Consider the following 13,328-nt stretch of genomic DNA (forward strand, 5'->3'; position numbering starts at 1 on the left):
TTCAGAACGGGTCATTATTTCAGGGTCACGACAAAAGCCGTTCCGTTTCCCAGTTTGCGTTATACTATTTACGCTTCTTGGGGGAGGAGGGTAGTGTTTTTATGACAGTGAAAGCTACGAACCTGTAGATTTCGTAGGATGATGACAGTGCAGCTGGTGCTTCTACGCTTGCCACTGACTACGTCCATGTTTAGTTATTTCAAAGTATATTTTAATTGAGGCACCACTTCTTGGCAAGAGCTTTTGTTGGAGAGTTATTATGGCCAATGGCAAGGGCACCAATGCCAAAGGTAGCTTCACAAATATCATTTGATGCTGGTGAGTTCTTATAAATTTAGTGTGCGTTTCTGTCCGGATATTATTTTTGTTTTAATTTGGAAGAGTCTTTCGAGAATTGGGAGGCCAAAAAAAAGAACTCTGATGAACCTTGACTGTTTAGCGAAGAATTAAGTGCCAAATTCATCCTCCGCACTTTGCGACAAATTACTCCGAAAACACATCATCCTACTTAAACGTTAAAAAAAGTAGCTAGCTTTATGTCCATATCAGGACATGCGCATAAAAAAAAACGCTTGGTGTTTTAGGCTGACTTCAACGCCCTGTCCGTTTGCGTTTAGCCTTTAAAAAATAGTCACATCGTACACGCCCTCCAAACATTAGTCCAATTTGGCATAACTTTGTTCTTCGAATATGAAAACACGTGAAATTTGACGATAATCCATGGAGAAGGGGAATAAGAGGGACAAAGGACAAACACAAATCTCTAAGCACAGCTGTGATGCGCGACCCAAAAAATCTGCCCGGTCCTGGTATTGAACAAGGGACCTCTCCATCACCAGTGGAGCGCTCTACCAACTGAGCTAACCAGGGGTTAGACGTCAGTAGAGCAGACCGGCTTTATCAGCTGCCACCAGTCTAACACCAACAAGGGTGAACAGCCTGCATTTTTAAGGTTATGAGATGATGCAAAGGAGCAAGCGAGCCGGACAAGAATAGCTATAAAATTATCATTGTCATTCTTGTTCAGCTCGCTTGCTTCTTTGCATTATCACGGGAACTTTGTTTCTGGAATAGGAAGACACTAGCTCAGATAAGATTAAAAACAACCGGGAGACTTGAATATATTTTTTAACCTGTCAGGGGCTAAAATAAGCAGTAAATCTAACCTTGCAGTGCTCACAGGCAGCACATGCGTTTTAAGGGGGAAAACATTAATTGAGGTTGAATAGTGAACGATGCAAACTAAGCCAAGCTTTTTATTTGGAATCTCATGATCATCTTTGTTACTTTGGAAAAGATAAGTAGTAGTATAGAGAAAGGGTAAGTATTAAAATAATAAACACACTAGGAACAACGGAAACCTTAATTATCTGGAAGATGTATATATCTTATTCTTATATATATATTTTTTTTTTTAACGTTGTTTACGGTAATTTTTTTCCGAATAGAGACTTTTGATTCAACTTCGCATTGTTTATTGGTGCACCTGGCATTTAGATTCGTTTTGAGCAAAAGCAAAAATTTGCACTACCGTGGTTTCTGCCTGCCAGCTCCATCATAACAACGATCTTATCTAAAAAAAAAAAGGCTTCGCGTTAGTCGACTTATGCGTGTCAGTTTTCCTTTCAGACTTTCTCTTCTGGTCGTTTTGAGGGCTATTATAGAACTAGGTCAAAACTATTTTTGCGTTATTATCGGACCGAATGTTCTTTCAAATGTACCGGCTTGTAGCATGCCCAGGGTAACGCACCTGTTATAAATGGATCTTTGTGGTGTATGCCCTTGCTCTTGAAATGACATTCTTTAAAAGTGCTGAACCTTTTCAGCGCCCTCTTTGTGTGTTTCTTTGCCCTGGCTCTACGTTTTTTGGCGCTGTTCCCACCGAAACAAGTATGCACCACCAACTAGCCCAACAACATGCCTTGTTCACCTTTTCCAAATTTAGCAAGAACCATGAGATCACAAATAGAAAGTTTGGTTTCGTTTGCGTCGTGATATTCCAACGTTGTGACGATGACCTTAATGTTACTGAGGCGTATCACAATCATCATCAGAAGTATATTTTATGTGCTCATGAACAACGAGATTGCCTTGATTTTGATGCACAGAAAAGATGACAGATTTAAGAATCGTTTGGATCATGCTCACACAATGATTCGAACGGTTCATATCAGTCTGAGATCGGTTCTGATTCGTGCTCTTAATCAAATAGCAAGGTTTCCTATATTTATTATAATGACGCTCAACACGAATGCTGTGGGAATTTGATATTACACACGAGTATGTACATAGATTTCTCATGAAAGAGATTCAATAATCAAATAAGTTAATACCATAATGATATAAAAATAAAAAAAATCAATGATTTAGATTTGGTTTCTAACATTGGATTTTTGAAATGTGTTATAAAATTTCTCGAACGTCGTAAATGCTTCTATAAAATTCAGTCGCATTAAAGATCAAAAGACAAAGCTTTCCGGCTTTAGAAATTCGACGAGTTTAAAACTTTTTAAGATAAAGCTCCGATTTTATCTTTAATGCTCTCCAACTTCAGACATTTTCAGGTCAGTCCTAGAGATTGTCATGGGCTTCGTATTTAAAATATAGTCACATAAATAACATTATTAAACTTTATCGGCCAGCAACGTTCACGTGTTCCTCCGAGTGCATGGAAATTGTGAATGAGAACATCCCAATAATAAAAAAAACCCGATGCTGAGAACAAATAAGAGAATTATTGCCAGTCTCCGTTTTAATATCATGCAGTCAGTTCACCCGCTTGCCTGTGTTTTCTCACCATCATCGCTGATTACGAACGCAAACATTATAAGGCTAAATTTTTAAATATAAAAACATGTAAAATGATATTCTTAAATATAAAACTCACATTCTTAAAATAGCGTGCCCAAGCATAAAGGAAAAAATCCGAAGGAAGCTCACCAGGCGTTGCTGACGTCCTCTCAGCCACAGCTGATGATTAGAAATGATCGATTTTCACGAGGCCCCCTCCGATCACCAGCGACAATTTAACACACCGCTACAGCGCACCAGTTTCACCATCACGTCTTAAACTCTCACGAACCGATGATGCTGTCCGGAACTGAGTCTGAGCACAGCATAAGAGGTGCAGAAGGCTAGCAGGAAAGTGGGCGGTGAAATCGAAAACGAAACCTAACCGCCGGCTCTGATAGCAGACGATGCTCTTGCAACCTGACCCTAACCACCGTGTCCAGGCGCCGAGGACGTGTCCGCACACCAAATTCCCGAGTTCCCGCTTTAAAAGTGAAAGGCCCCACGAGCGGACCGTGATCGTCGAGGGCGAGGAGGCGCCCCCCTTCCCCTTCTTACGTCTTTCCTTCTCTCCCTTTGTCCCCCCGCCACGCGCCGCGAGGCGAAAAACGGCAACGGTTCCTCGTAGCAGTCATGGCAAAGTCAAGCCAAGTTCGAATTGGGGACAAAGGCTTGGCGTGCGTGGAACAGGTGAAAGCCCTCTTAAGAAGCTAGTCGGCGGTCGAGTTAGATAAAAATGAAAAAAGAACTGCGGAGCGATGCGTGCGCAAAACACACGAAACGAAACATAACAACAAACAAGCAGACGATGCGAACGGCCAGAATCCAGAACCTGATCTGTAACGGTCGCCGACGCCATGTTGTTTTTCTTGCTTGTTTTGGTGTTCATCGTCTGCTTTCTGTTGTATATTTTCCTCAATATTAGATGTGACGCCGTTTTTGGCTATAGCCTAACGATGCTGGCCTCAGCGATAGAGGCTGATCCTCAATGACTACGAATGGATGACTTTTTTTTTGCAACGCTCCTGGACGGAGTCATAGTAACTTACCAAGCGTCGCTATGTTACCATCCTGTAGATACGCTTAATAATATTAGAGACATCCATATTTCAAGGAAGTTATAGGAGGTTGCTTCTCCATAGAGATATATCATAGCAGATCGGAATGAAGCGAAGCAGGGTCCTGCAGGTTCAGGTGGCTTGAAGACTCTTCTTGGCTCCGTAAATAATGAGTGCTGTCAGACCATGAAAGCTCGACACTGAGTTCGTTTTTTTATGTCTAATCTACAAAGGACACTGGTGGTGTCATTACCAAAATTACAGACAAATAAGAAAATAATGCAAAGTTTAATATATTTGTGGTTCCCTCTACTAATTATTTGTCTCCTATGTTTTCCAGGATTAAGAATAAATTTACCGGTCCCCCCCCCCCCCCCAGCTATGATTCATAAAACGGAATACATCTTTAGCGTATGTTAAAATATATTTCACTATAATTACAATTATAACGGTTTAGTTCAATAACCTACAAAAAATATTAGGTTATGTATGCCTGACACCGACGTATATTTTGTATCTGGAGCAAGAGTTTATGTTCTTGGCATAATTAAATACACTAAAGTATTAAAAGTATTTACTTTTTGAAACAGTGCAGAAAGCACGCTGGAAGTGTATTTGATCTAGAAAATAATATTATGAAATACACTTTCATTACGCACACCGTAGTTGCCTGATTGTGTCATTGTAAGAAGCTAATACTGCTATAATGCAAAGCAGGCTAAAATTGTCTTAAGCATGTACTTCAAATATAGAAAGTATATCTCAGTATACTAAATAATATGTTAGTGTTCTTTTTGTTTTCTGGAAGTACAAAATTGGTACACTAACATATTATTGCAAGAGAATCTATGTTTTCAAGCCCAATAGCATACCAGAGTGAGTATAGAAAAAGATTGATGTAGAGATGTCATTTCGATATACACTAACACCTTTGTTGTCCACGTTTCTTAAATTAGTGTTTAATGCCAGGCAAAACTTACTCGTCTCACTTCTCCAACTAGTTAAATACTAATACACTTCTGACAAATTATACGGTGATAGGCATCACCTCCGATCTAGCTGTGAGCTACATAGTCAGCTGTTCATGCGTTGCAATTTTATTTCGTTGTTGACTGGTTATTTCATCTAGATACAGCCTAAATCATTTCCACTTATGTTGGAGGGTCGCGCTTTATGAAGCCAGCGATGATCGTGGTGATTACCTGACAACGCATATCCGCCTTGCCGTTTTCTCGAAGGTGCAAATTACCTGTGTCTGTCGTCTGATATATAGCGATCTTCATTCAAATTTGCTTGACAGCGTGCGCATTTCAGTGTCAGCAAAAACAAGCGGCAGAAAAGGAAGTTGGAGTGCCTTCCCCATTATTACCTTCTTCAAATGATGTAAGCGTCTTAGCGGAACAGCGGCTACCACTCTGGTAGTAAGAACTTCTGTATCTTCCTACCACTCTCTACCAACTTCGAAATTTCGCAAATTTTTTTAGGCCTAAGTTATTAGAAGTTTTCAGTATATCAACGCTCACAGCCATCTATGCAATTGAATCGCCACACTATTTTGAGGCTTGATTGAATAAATTTCGTTGTATTTGTGAGAAACGAATCCTACAAGGTCAGCCTTAAGACAGTTACAACTTGAGACAATATACGGGCATAAAAAGGCATAGTGGACGTATTCATGGGTAAGCAAACGTCGGACTTTCAGCTTATGGTCACACTTTGTGTGAGACTTTTAACTTTTCGCATTCGGAGACTACTTTAATCTTCAAAACTTAGGTGATTTGAAAAGCTAATATTGATGCTGAGCTAGGTTACAAATAAAAAAGTTCCAGTCAAATGGCAAAACATGCCAATCATTCATACATTTATTGTCTATGCCAAACCATACAAGTTAGGTAATAAGTAATTTAGGATTGAAGTTTAAGGCTTTCTTCACCTCAGGAGGGTGCGATTCCTTTGAAACTTGGTAACACCAGGTCCAATATATAACCGACGCTCAGAGTATCTGCATGCCCCAATCGACATTTCCAGAAAATCCCACATGCCTTTTCTCAATCCCATATTGCACCGCGGGGCGCGGGGAACTGGGCCTAATCGAATGTACACTCTGACCTTGCATCCTGGAAGTGGCTCATTCCTTCTCTCCTATTATCACTGCGAATTCAGAACACAACGAAAACAGAGCAAATACATCAAAAAGCCGATATTTATCCTGTGTTGTCATCGTCCCGGTTTCTTTTTGCGTTCTGAAATTGCAAAATGCTAAACAAACATGAACCGCTCCTTCTATTCATGTGAACTTCTTCACACGCCGCACGTTATTCCGTAGTTCGTCGAAAGAACGATGGGGGGCGCTGCGTGTTTACGGAACGGTATATTTGCTTTGCGGGCACCAAAGTTTCTGCTCTTGGTGCAGAGTGGGCGCAGTTGGCGATCTTCGCGATTCGAAAATGTAACATTCTGAGCTTTAGACGCGGCGTGATGAAGCTCAGGCGATATTGTTTTGCACTGTACCGGACTGTTTTAGCATTTCTGGTGGTTGGAGAACCTTTTTTCTTTGATTTCAGCTAAAGCATTTACAAAACTGACAACAATGATTTTCAATATCAAGGGGGCGGAAGTGTCGTTCCTTTGAAGCTTAGCTAATTTGGAGGCTCTAGGCAAAAAGTAAAATCATTCAGCACATTTTATGATTTAGCAATATCCAGCTTGACTCAATGACATCGGATTGACGTTAGAATGTGTTCCACTTGACATTAACAAAAAAAATGCCCATTTAAGCAACGCTGTCAAGTTTGTGCCTATCTTCGTTACAATCAATACCTGTACTTGCTCGTAAAAAAACTTTTGCAATGCACTTAAAAAAAAGGCATTAGGACAAGCTAGCTAATACCCCTAAGATTCAAAACCGACATTAATGTTACTGACGAAGCTATTGAGATAGTTTTATTTTGGGAGGTAACCACTTTCATAGGGGGTGGTTGGCTTCACTTTCCAACGTCTGTCGAGTCTTAATTTATCGGCTTGCGTTTTTCCCTGTTCATATGTTCTGCAGCGATAATAATAATAATATCATAAATTTTTATTTTGGCGTGTCAAGAACTAGCCTATGGCCTTTTATGTGGTATACAACAAAAGGTGCACGAAAATACTTTTTTTTGCATTGAGAAGAGTGTAGGGTTATAAAAAGAAAGCTGGTAACAAATGACATGGCTCATAATTGAACGCTATGTGTTTTTTAGTTTATGTATCCAGTAAACGCCTGCTTCGACATTGTTGGGTATTAGGCAACTAACGGGATAATTCTTGTCTAATAAATTTATAGAAGGTAATATAATATAGAGCTTTTTTCTTATGCCGGAGCATTTGCATTAGTTCCCTCATTTTATGCAAAATAGAGTATGTAAAAGAGTTGTAATATAGCCGTTTCAAGTATTACAATTTGCATATTTCAATTTTTTGAAAGTTACTATGCGTATTGCGTAATTAATCTGCCATTCATACTTCGAATTATTTGCACCTTGAACATTTTTCTACGAATTGTTCAATGTCCTTTATTATATAGCAAATACAAATTGATCTGGGGTGAACAAATAACAGTTTACAATATCTGGCACAATGACCTAGATCGAACTCTATGAGTCACATAGTAAACTACGCGTCTATCTGAACATTCTTGGAACGGAAAACCCAGCCAAGATTAGCTGCATACCACAATCGGGGAAGTAGAGAGCAGTTGTAATAGAGGACTCAGCGGAATTCCCCTTATTCTTAGGTCATCGGCCGGTTATTGGCACGCATTAGATCTAGTGCTATTTCTCTAAGGGGAAATTATTGTTCTCTGTTCTTCTTCCAAATTTAACTCTCGTAAATCTTCAGCTACAAAAAAATAAAAGGAATGAAAAGTGTGCATTGTCATATGTAAACGTAAATTAAAACTTCCAATTTGTGCGTATTTTGCACCATGCAATCTATTTTATTCGGTAGTCGTATCTTGTATAATGCGTTCGATGCTTCCTGCATTGACGTCTTTAACCCATCTTTTGTAGCGTTCAACTTTTCTCTTGTCAATTTGTAGAATTATACTTCCGTTTGCTGTATGTTAATCGTGCATCCTTACAAAGGCGAAAGCTGTTGATGAGCACAAAAAATAAACAAATGAATGAATGAATAAATGAAATAATTAATTAATTTATAAATGTTTGATTGAAATACACGAATTTAGGTAGTTTAAAACTCGTGGTTATAAAGCCACTTTGTTTTTCATGGACACATAACACCAATTAAAATATTCAAAATATGCAAAAATCACAAGACATATGTACGTCTGATACACCATGTAATAACCATGCGTATTTTAACCCTAGCAAAAATCTTACATGTATAAGACATCTTTTGATCCAGTAAATGGAATATGATTAAACAAGACTATATAAGAACATAAAGGAACCAGTATATAAAAAGTTATAAGAAATTGATAAGATGTTTTTAGAGTCTTATAAAATCTTACATTCTTCTATATGTTCATATAAGGATTTTATGTTTTATATTATCCTACTACTAATAATAATTTCTATTGCATGTAAAGTACACATACAAAAACAGACCTGCCAAAGCCTCACTGGGCTTTTGGCAGTGTCTGGCAGTCAGCGAACGAAACAAACACACACACAAATAGTAGAAGAGTAGTAAGCTGGGCGACTCGGTAAAAGTTGAACATGGTTAAAAATCGCGCACAAAGAGACGTGGACAAACGAGGAAGGAACACAGAACACAGACAGGCGCGCACTCACAACTCTAGTATATTAAGTGAAGAGAAGAAAGACGAGGCACAATTTTTTTACGGGGGACAACGTCATCAGAGGGTAAACACATCAGTCGCAGTCAAATGATCGCAAGAAGGCAACTTCTTTTTCGCTCAAAGCTACCGACGGCTAACTAACGCAGCGATAGGCCAGGCTCATGATGGTGAACGCCTCGAGCACCTCGCGCGTGTTTTTCTTTAAAGCGGCCAATGATTGATGTTTTCTCTAAGAATGGTGTGCACGTACACCGCCCCGTTGAAACAAAGCTGGGTGGTGGTTATGCCATACCTACAGAAAATATCACATAATCTAAAACAAGTGGCCAGGAGGTATGGTGTGCCCGTAGTACTATCACCCTCTAAAGAAATGCGACAAATTTGTTCTGAGGTTCGTGAAAAGGCGGACAAATTATCAAAAAACACGTGCCACAAAAAACATGTGCGGCCTTTTGTTCCCTGTTCATCGGGCGTTGTATATAGCATTCCTTTTTCATGTGGAAGATGCTATGTTGGACAGACGGGACGGTGTCTGAATGACCAGCTACGAGAGCAAAAACGTTCTTTAAGATCCACTGTAGGAGGTCACCTTTCGGTGCACTGTAAGGCCTGTATGTGCACAATATCTTTAAAAAAAAACATCAATCATTGGCCACTTTAAAAAAAAAATCTTGAGCCTTTCTGCAGTTTATACCTTGTTGTGACGTTAATAACTCACGAAGGGAGTTTATTAAAGCTTGCTGGCACAAAGTATAATCAGGTTCTTTTACCACATCTTGTAAAACTCCGAGGTGTCTACTTATCGCTGTTTCGGTCTGAGATTACGGGCATGGACGTAAGGAGTCCTAAAACTGCTAGCCCAAAAATGTCCATGCACGACAGTTTCAATCAATAATGAGCTGAAACCAGGCATAGATCAAGTCGCGAACACATCAATGTTTTTATCAAGGCCTAAGTGATCAGAAATTTTATTTAACATAGAACGTAAATTATATGCTTTTATTGGACGTAGAAATTTTTTATACATGTAAGAATTTTCACTAGGGGATATACTAATAGAATAAACAAAGATTAAACAGACTACCAGGTCCACATCCGCGGGCACATCGTATATAGAAGAGCATTGTTGGCCGCTTGAGAAACATCTGTGCTTTGTTGTTCTTCATTGTTCTCCGTAGTTTTATTTATTTCCTTTTATCTTTTCTAAATCACGTCTTGCTTGTTTGTTGGTCTGTATCTGTTCTTTTATTGTTTGTAGTATGAGCGCACTCATAAGGCCTCGAAGTGTTTGTGGACACATAAAGTAGAATAAGCAGAATAGTTATACTTGGTATCGTTTTACATATTGTAACTGGTGACAGTGTTCACAAAATCCAATCCTATATCACTAAAATCAAAAAGCGCCATGCCGTAGAGAACGCTGGCAAGCATTTCAGGGACACAGTGTGCATGCTCTGTGGAACTTCTTCCCGCTGATTACTGTTGTCGTAACCTTTGAACGAAATATCTTGTCAAGCGTAGGCTATGTTTTGCATTAAAAAAAAGTTAAATATCAGGGCGATATACTGAATGTTCGAATCAATTACCTTCTATGGGCAAGCTTTGGCTAAACAATGATGCATGATAAAAGCATTAGTATAGTGTTAGGGTCGGATGCATTACGTAATAATTTTTTTATTGTAATATAAAATGCAACATCGTATTTTTTTAGTTAAATACACCTGGAAACTGTAAAAAAGTTGGGTATTTGCATTTTTCTAAAATTTACCTGTTTCTAGTCTCTCATCAATGTCCTGGTTGGCGCTTCTCACGTAAAACGCCGCTCTTATTTGAGAAAAAACCTGGTTAATATTTTACTATGCAGAGGTGGTTGTGTAAGAATACATTTTGAAATAGACATATAGCGAAAAATGTAATACGTGCTGTGCTGCTGAGCATTTGAATCGTTTAAATACGTAATATTTTATTTTTCTGTGTGCAATGTTTAGTTCATTCTAATTCTGTTCCTCCTACTGGTAACTCAAGCCTGCACTTCGAAGCACACTATGACTAAAAAAAAAAAAAACTTTAAAACGACAATAGATGCCTACCTTTGGCTTTTTTTCTTTTATTCTATTGTCACGTCCAACGTACAATTTAAGGTGTGCTCGGCTGCTATTTGTAGACGTTTCATGTGACGATTTTATGTGCGCCCGCTTTTATAGGCATAACCCGCAGTATGCTTATAAAATATGAGGAAAACTAATATCACAATTCAGGCTAAGCCTGTTTTGTTTTCATCGCTCTCCCAGGCTTCTCGACCTATCTCACTTCACTGAAACCAAACAAGGTCGTCTCATAAGATCTTGATATCACAGTGGTGTAGTAAATATAACAAACGGACATCGAGCGCAAAAAATAAAGAATAAAAAGAGATGCATATCAACCACCGTAATCAAATATAAAAATTGAAATAAACGAGCAGTATCAAAGGGGAATGGCATATAGCAATGACGACATATTATTAATGCGTGTCAAAATAAAATCGAATCAACGAGCACGTTTAGTCGCTTGGCGACGCATACCAAAATTCAATAAGAGGTTCATTTCCACGATACAGCTGATAATATGTGGAAATATTTTATGACTGTTACCATTTTTATTTCATATTTCTGTTTCATTTTCTTTTTTTCGTTCCATTTCCGCTTACGCCAATGGTGTTTGGTGAAATCACAAGCAGAACTTTGCGAGAAGAGTTTCCCCGGTAAATTTATGAGGCCGTAATCTGTCCCACTCTCGAATTACATCCGTTTTGGAACTTTTTTTTTATGAAACCCCATAGTGTCTTACAGCTTATAAAATATTCTAGACTCGTCCTATTATCAATCCGCAAGCCAATAAGATTGCTTCATTTGCCAGTAATAATTCTAAAGAGCAAACCAGGAGGCAGGAACCGTGAACGCAATACGCTCGCCCTGCGTTCCTTAAGCCCTCAAAGTCTATATCCCTAAACGTACTCTGTATAAAATATCGCGGAACGCAAGTTCGTCTGCTTCTTTCCAGGGGTGTTGGTGACGTCAGAACGCCAAGCTTTGATTGACACTGACTGAAAGATAGTGCGTAGACCTCGAGGCAGCTTGCTTTGAGGTCTACCCACTATCCCTCCGGGAGAGCCAATCAGAGCTCGGCGTAGTTCTGACGTCACCAAAACCCCTGCAAAAGAAGCAGACGAACTCGCGCCCTGCATAAATACGATGAGTGTATCTCGTGCAAACATGTATTCTATGCAAATGCTGTATCATGCAATTATGTCTATTCTTCTCCTAATCCAGCGCGGTCAGATGGCAGTCGACATTCAATACGAACCCTACAAATAAATATAAAAAAGCTAAAACCGCTTCCTTCGGGAAGTAATTTGGCTCGTAGACGGCGCCGCATGACAATTGAGGTAACTTAATCGGGCGCCGAAAGAACGAGCTTATCTCGGATATAAAAAGACGCAGGTGCCGATGTCTACACACGCCGTGGCTCGGGACAATGGAACGTCGGAATTACTGCTCCCTGTCTCCGTGAGGCTTTTATTTTCCGTTTGTACGCGTTTCATTTTTAGATATGGTTTTACGTTGTTGTTGTTGTTTTTGTTGTGTTCTTTCTACTGCTTTCGCTATTTCTTGCTTTCGTTCCTTTGTTATCGCTTTTTTGTGTTTATTCCGAGGGGACACTGAGATGTGTAATGGTCTTTCTGGACTACTTGCATTTATGGTGGAAGAATGCTGCCGTGCTACGGTGGTATTTCGAGACGCCCGAGACGATGGACAACTACGACGGTGGGAGCATTTTGTTGGGCTACGAAAGTTAAACGAGGCACTTCACATGCCCCTCGTGTCTTTATTGTTATGATTATGATCATTCTTACTATTACTACCGAGAAATACGTTATAGGCCCGACTATGTAAGGAAAGACCCAGATACAAAAGCGACATAAAGAACTACACGGAGGACACGTCGTCAGCTAAATTTAACGTGCCTCCAGTTAAGTTTAACAAACGGTGGTCGCGTCACGTGAATGCATCGCGTGACAAATCCATAATGTGCTCTCGCACAACAATTTTGTTAAAGGCGACTAAGGCGGACTTTCTCATTCTTATTGTTTTTACTTGCTATTCAGCACAAATACCTCAAGTTTGCTCCTGGACGCCATACAAAATAATTGATTATTATTATTATTATTATTATTATTATTATCGCAAACACGTTTGCATCTTATTTTGGTTTCGTTTACAAATGCTACAGTAAGCGAGATTGTCCTGATAAAGGGTGTACACCCTTCGGTGTCTTTTCTCGGGTCGATATTGCGGTATAAGATGTCCTGGTTGCCATAAAGAAGCTCACTAATTCAATGTCGGTGGGTCCTCACAATATTTCAGGGTCCGTTGTTAGGGCCAATGCAGAGCTGTTCGCCCCTACGTTGGCAGCTGTCTTTAATTAGCCAGTAATGTTTGGTGTGTTTTCAGAGTTATGCAAAACATGTAACGTTGTGCCGGTTTATTAATCCGGGAAAAAATCGGACGCCTCCAACTACCGACTTGTGACGTTACCTCGTGTGTTTTCGAAATGTTTTTTTAATTTGTGGTGCACTTATATATATATATATATGTCGCACTTTTTTTTTAAACATCATTGTCGCATTTCAGCACGGATTA

The 13,328-nt window shown here is 39.4% G+C and overlaps 1 protein-coding gene and 1 non-coding gene across 2 annotated transcripts in view; both read right to left on the bottom strand.

Annotated features, from left to right (window-relative positions):
- The window catches only part of LOC121047439 (dendritic arbor reduction protein 1-like), a 48,129-nt gene that overhangs the window by 15,172 nt on the left and 19,629 nt on the right, over positions 1 to 13,328 (bottom strand). The gene's annotated exons all lie outside the window — the stretch shown is intronic.
- Positions 798 to 870, bottom strand: Trnat-ggu. Its single transcript has one exon. It is a non-coding gene; the product is annotated as a tRNA-Thr (tRNA).

This window comes from Ixodes scapularis, unplaced genomic scaffold (assembly GCF_016920785.2).
Source record: "Ixodes scapularis isolate PalLabHiFi unplaced genomic scaffold, ASM1692078v2 PGA_scaffold6__148_contigs__length_123643588, whole genome shotgun sequence".
NCBI lineage: Eukaryota > Metazoa > Arthropoda > Arachnida > Ixodida > Ixodidae > Ixodes > Ixodes scapularis.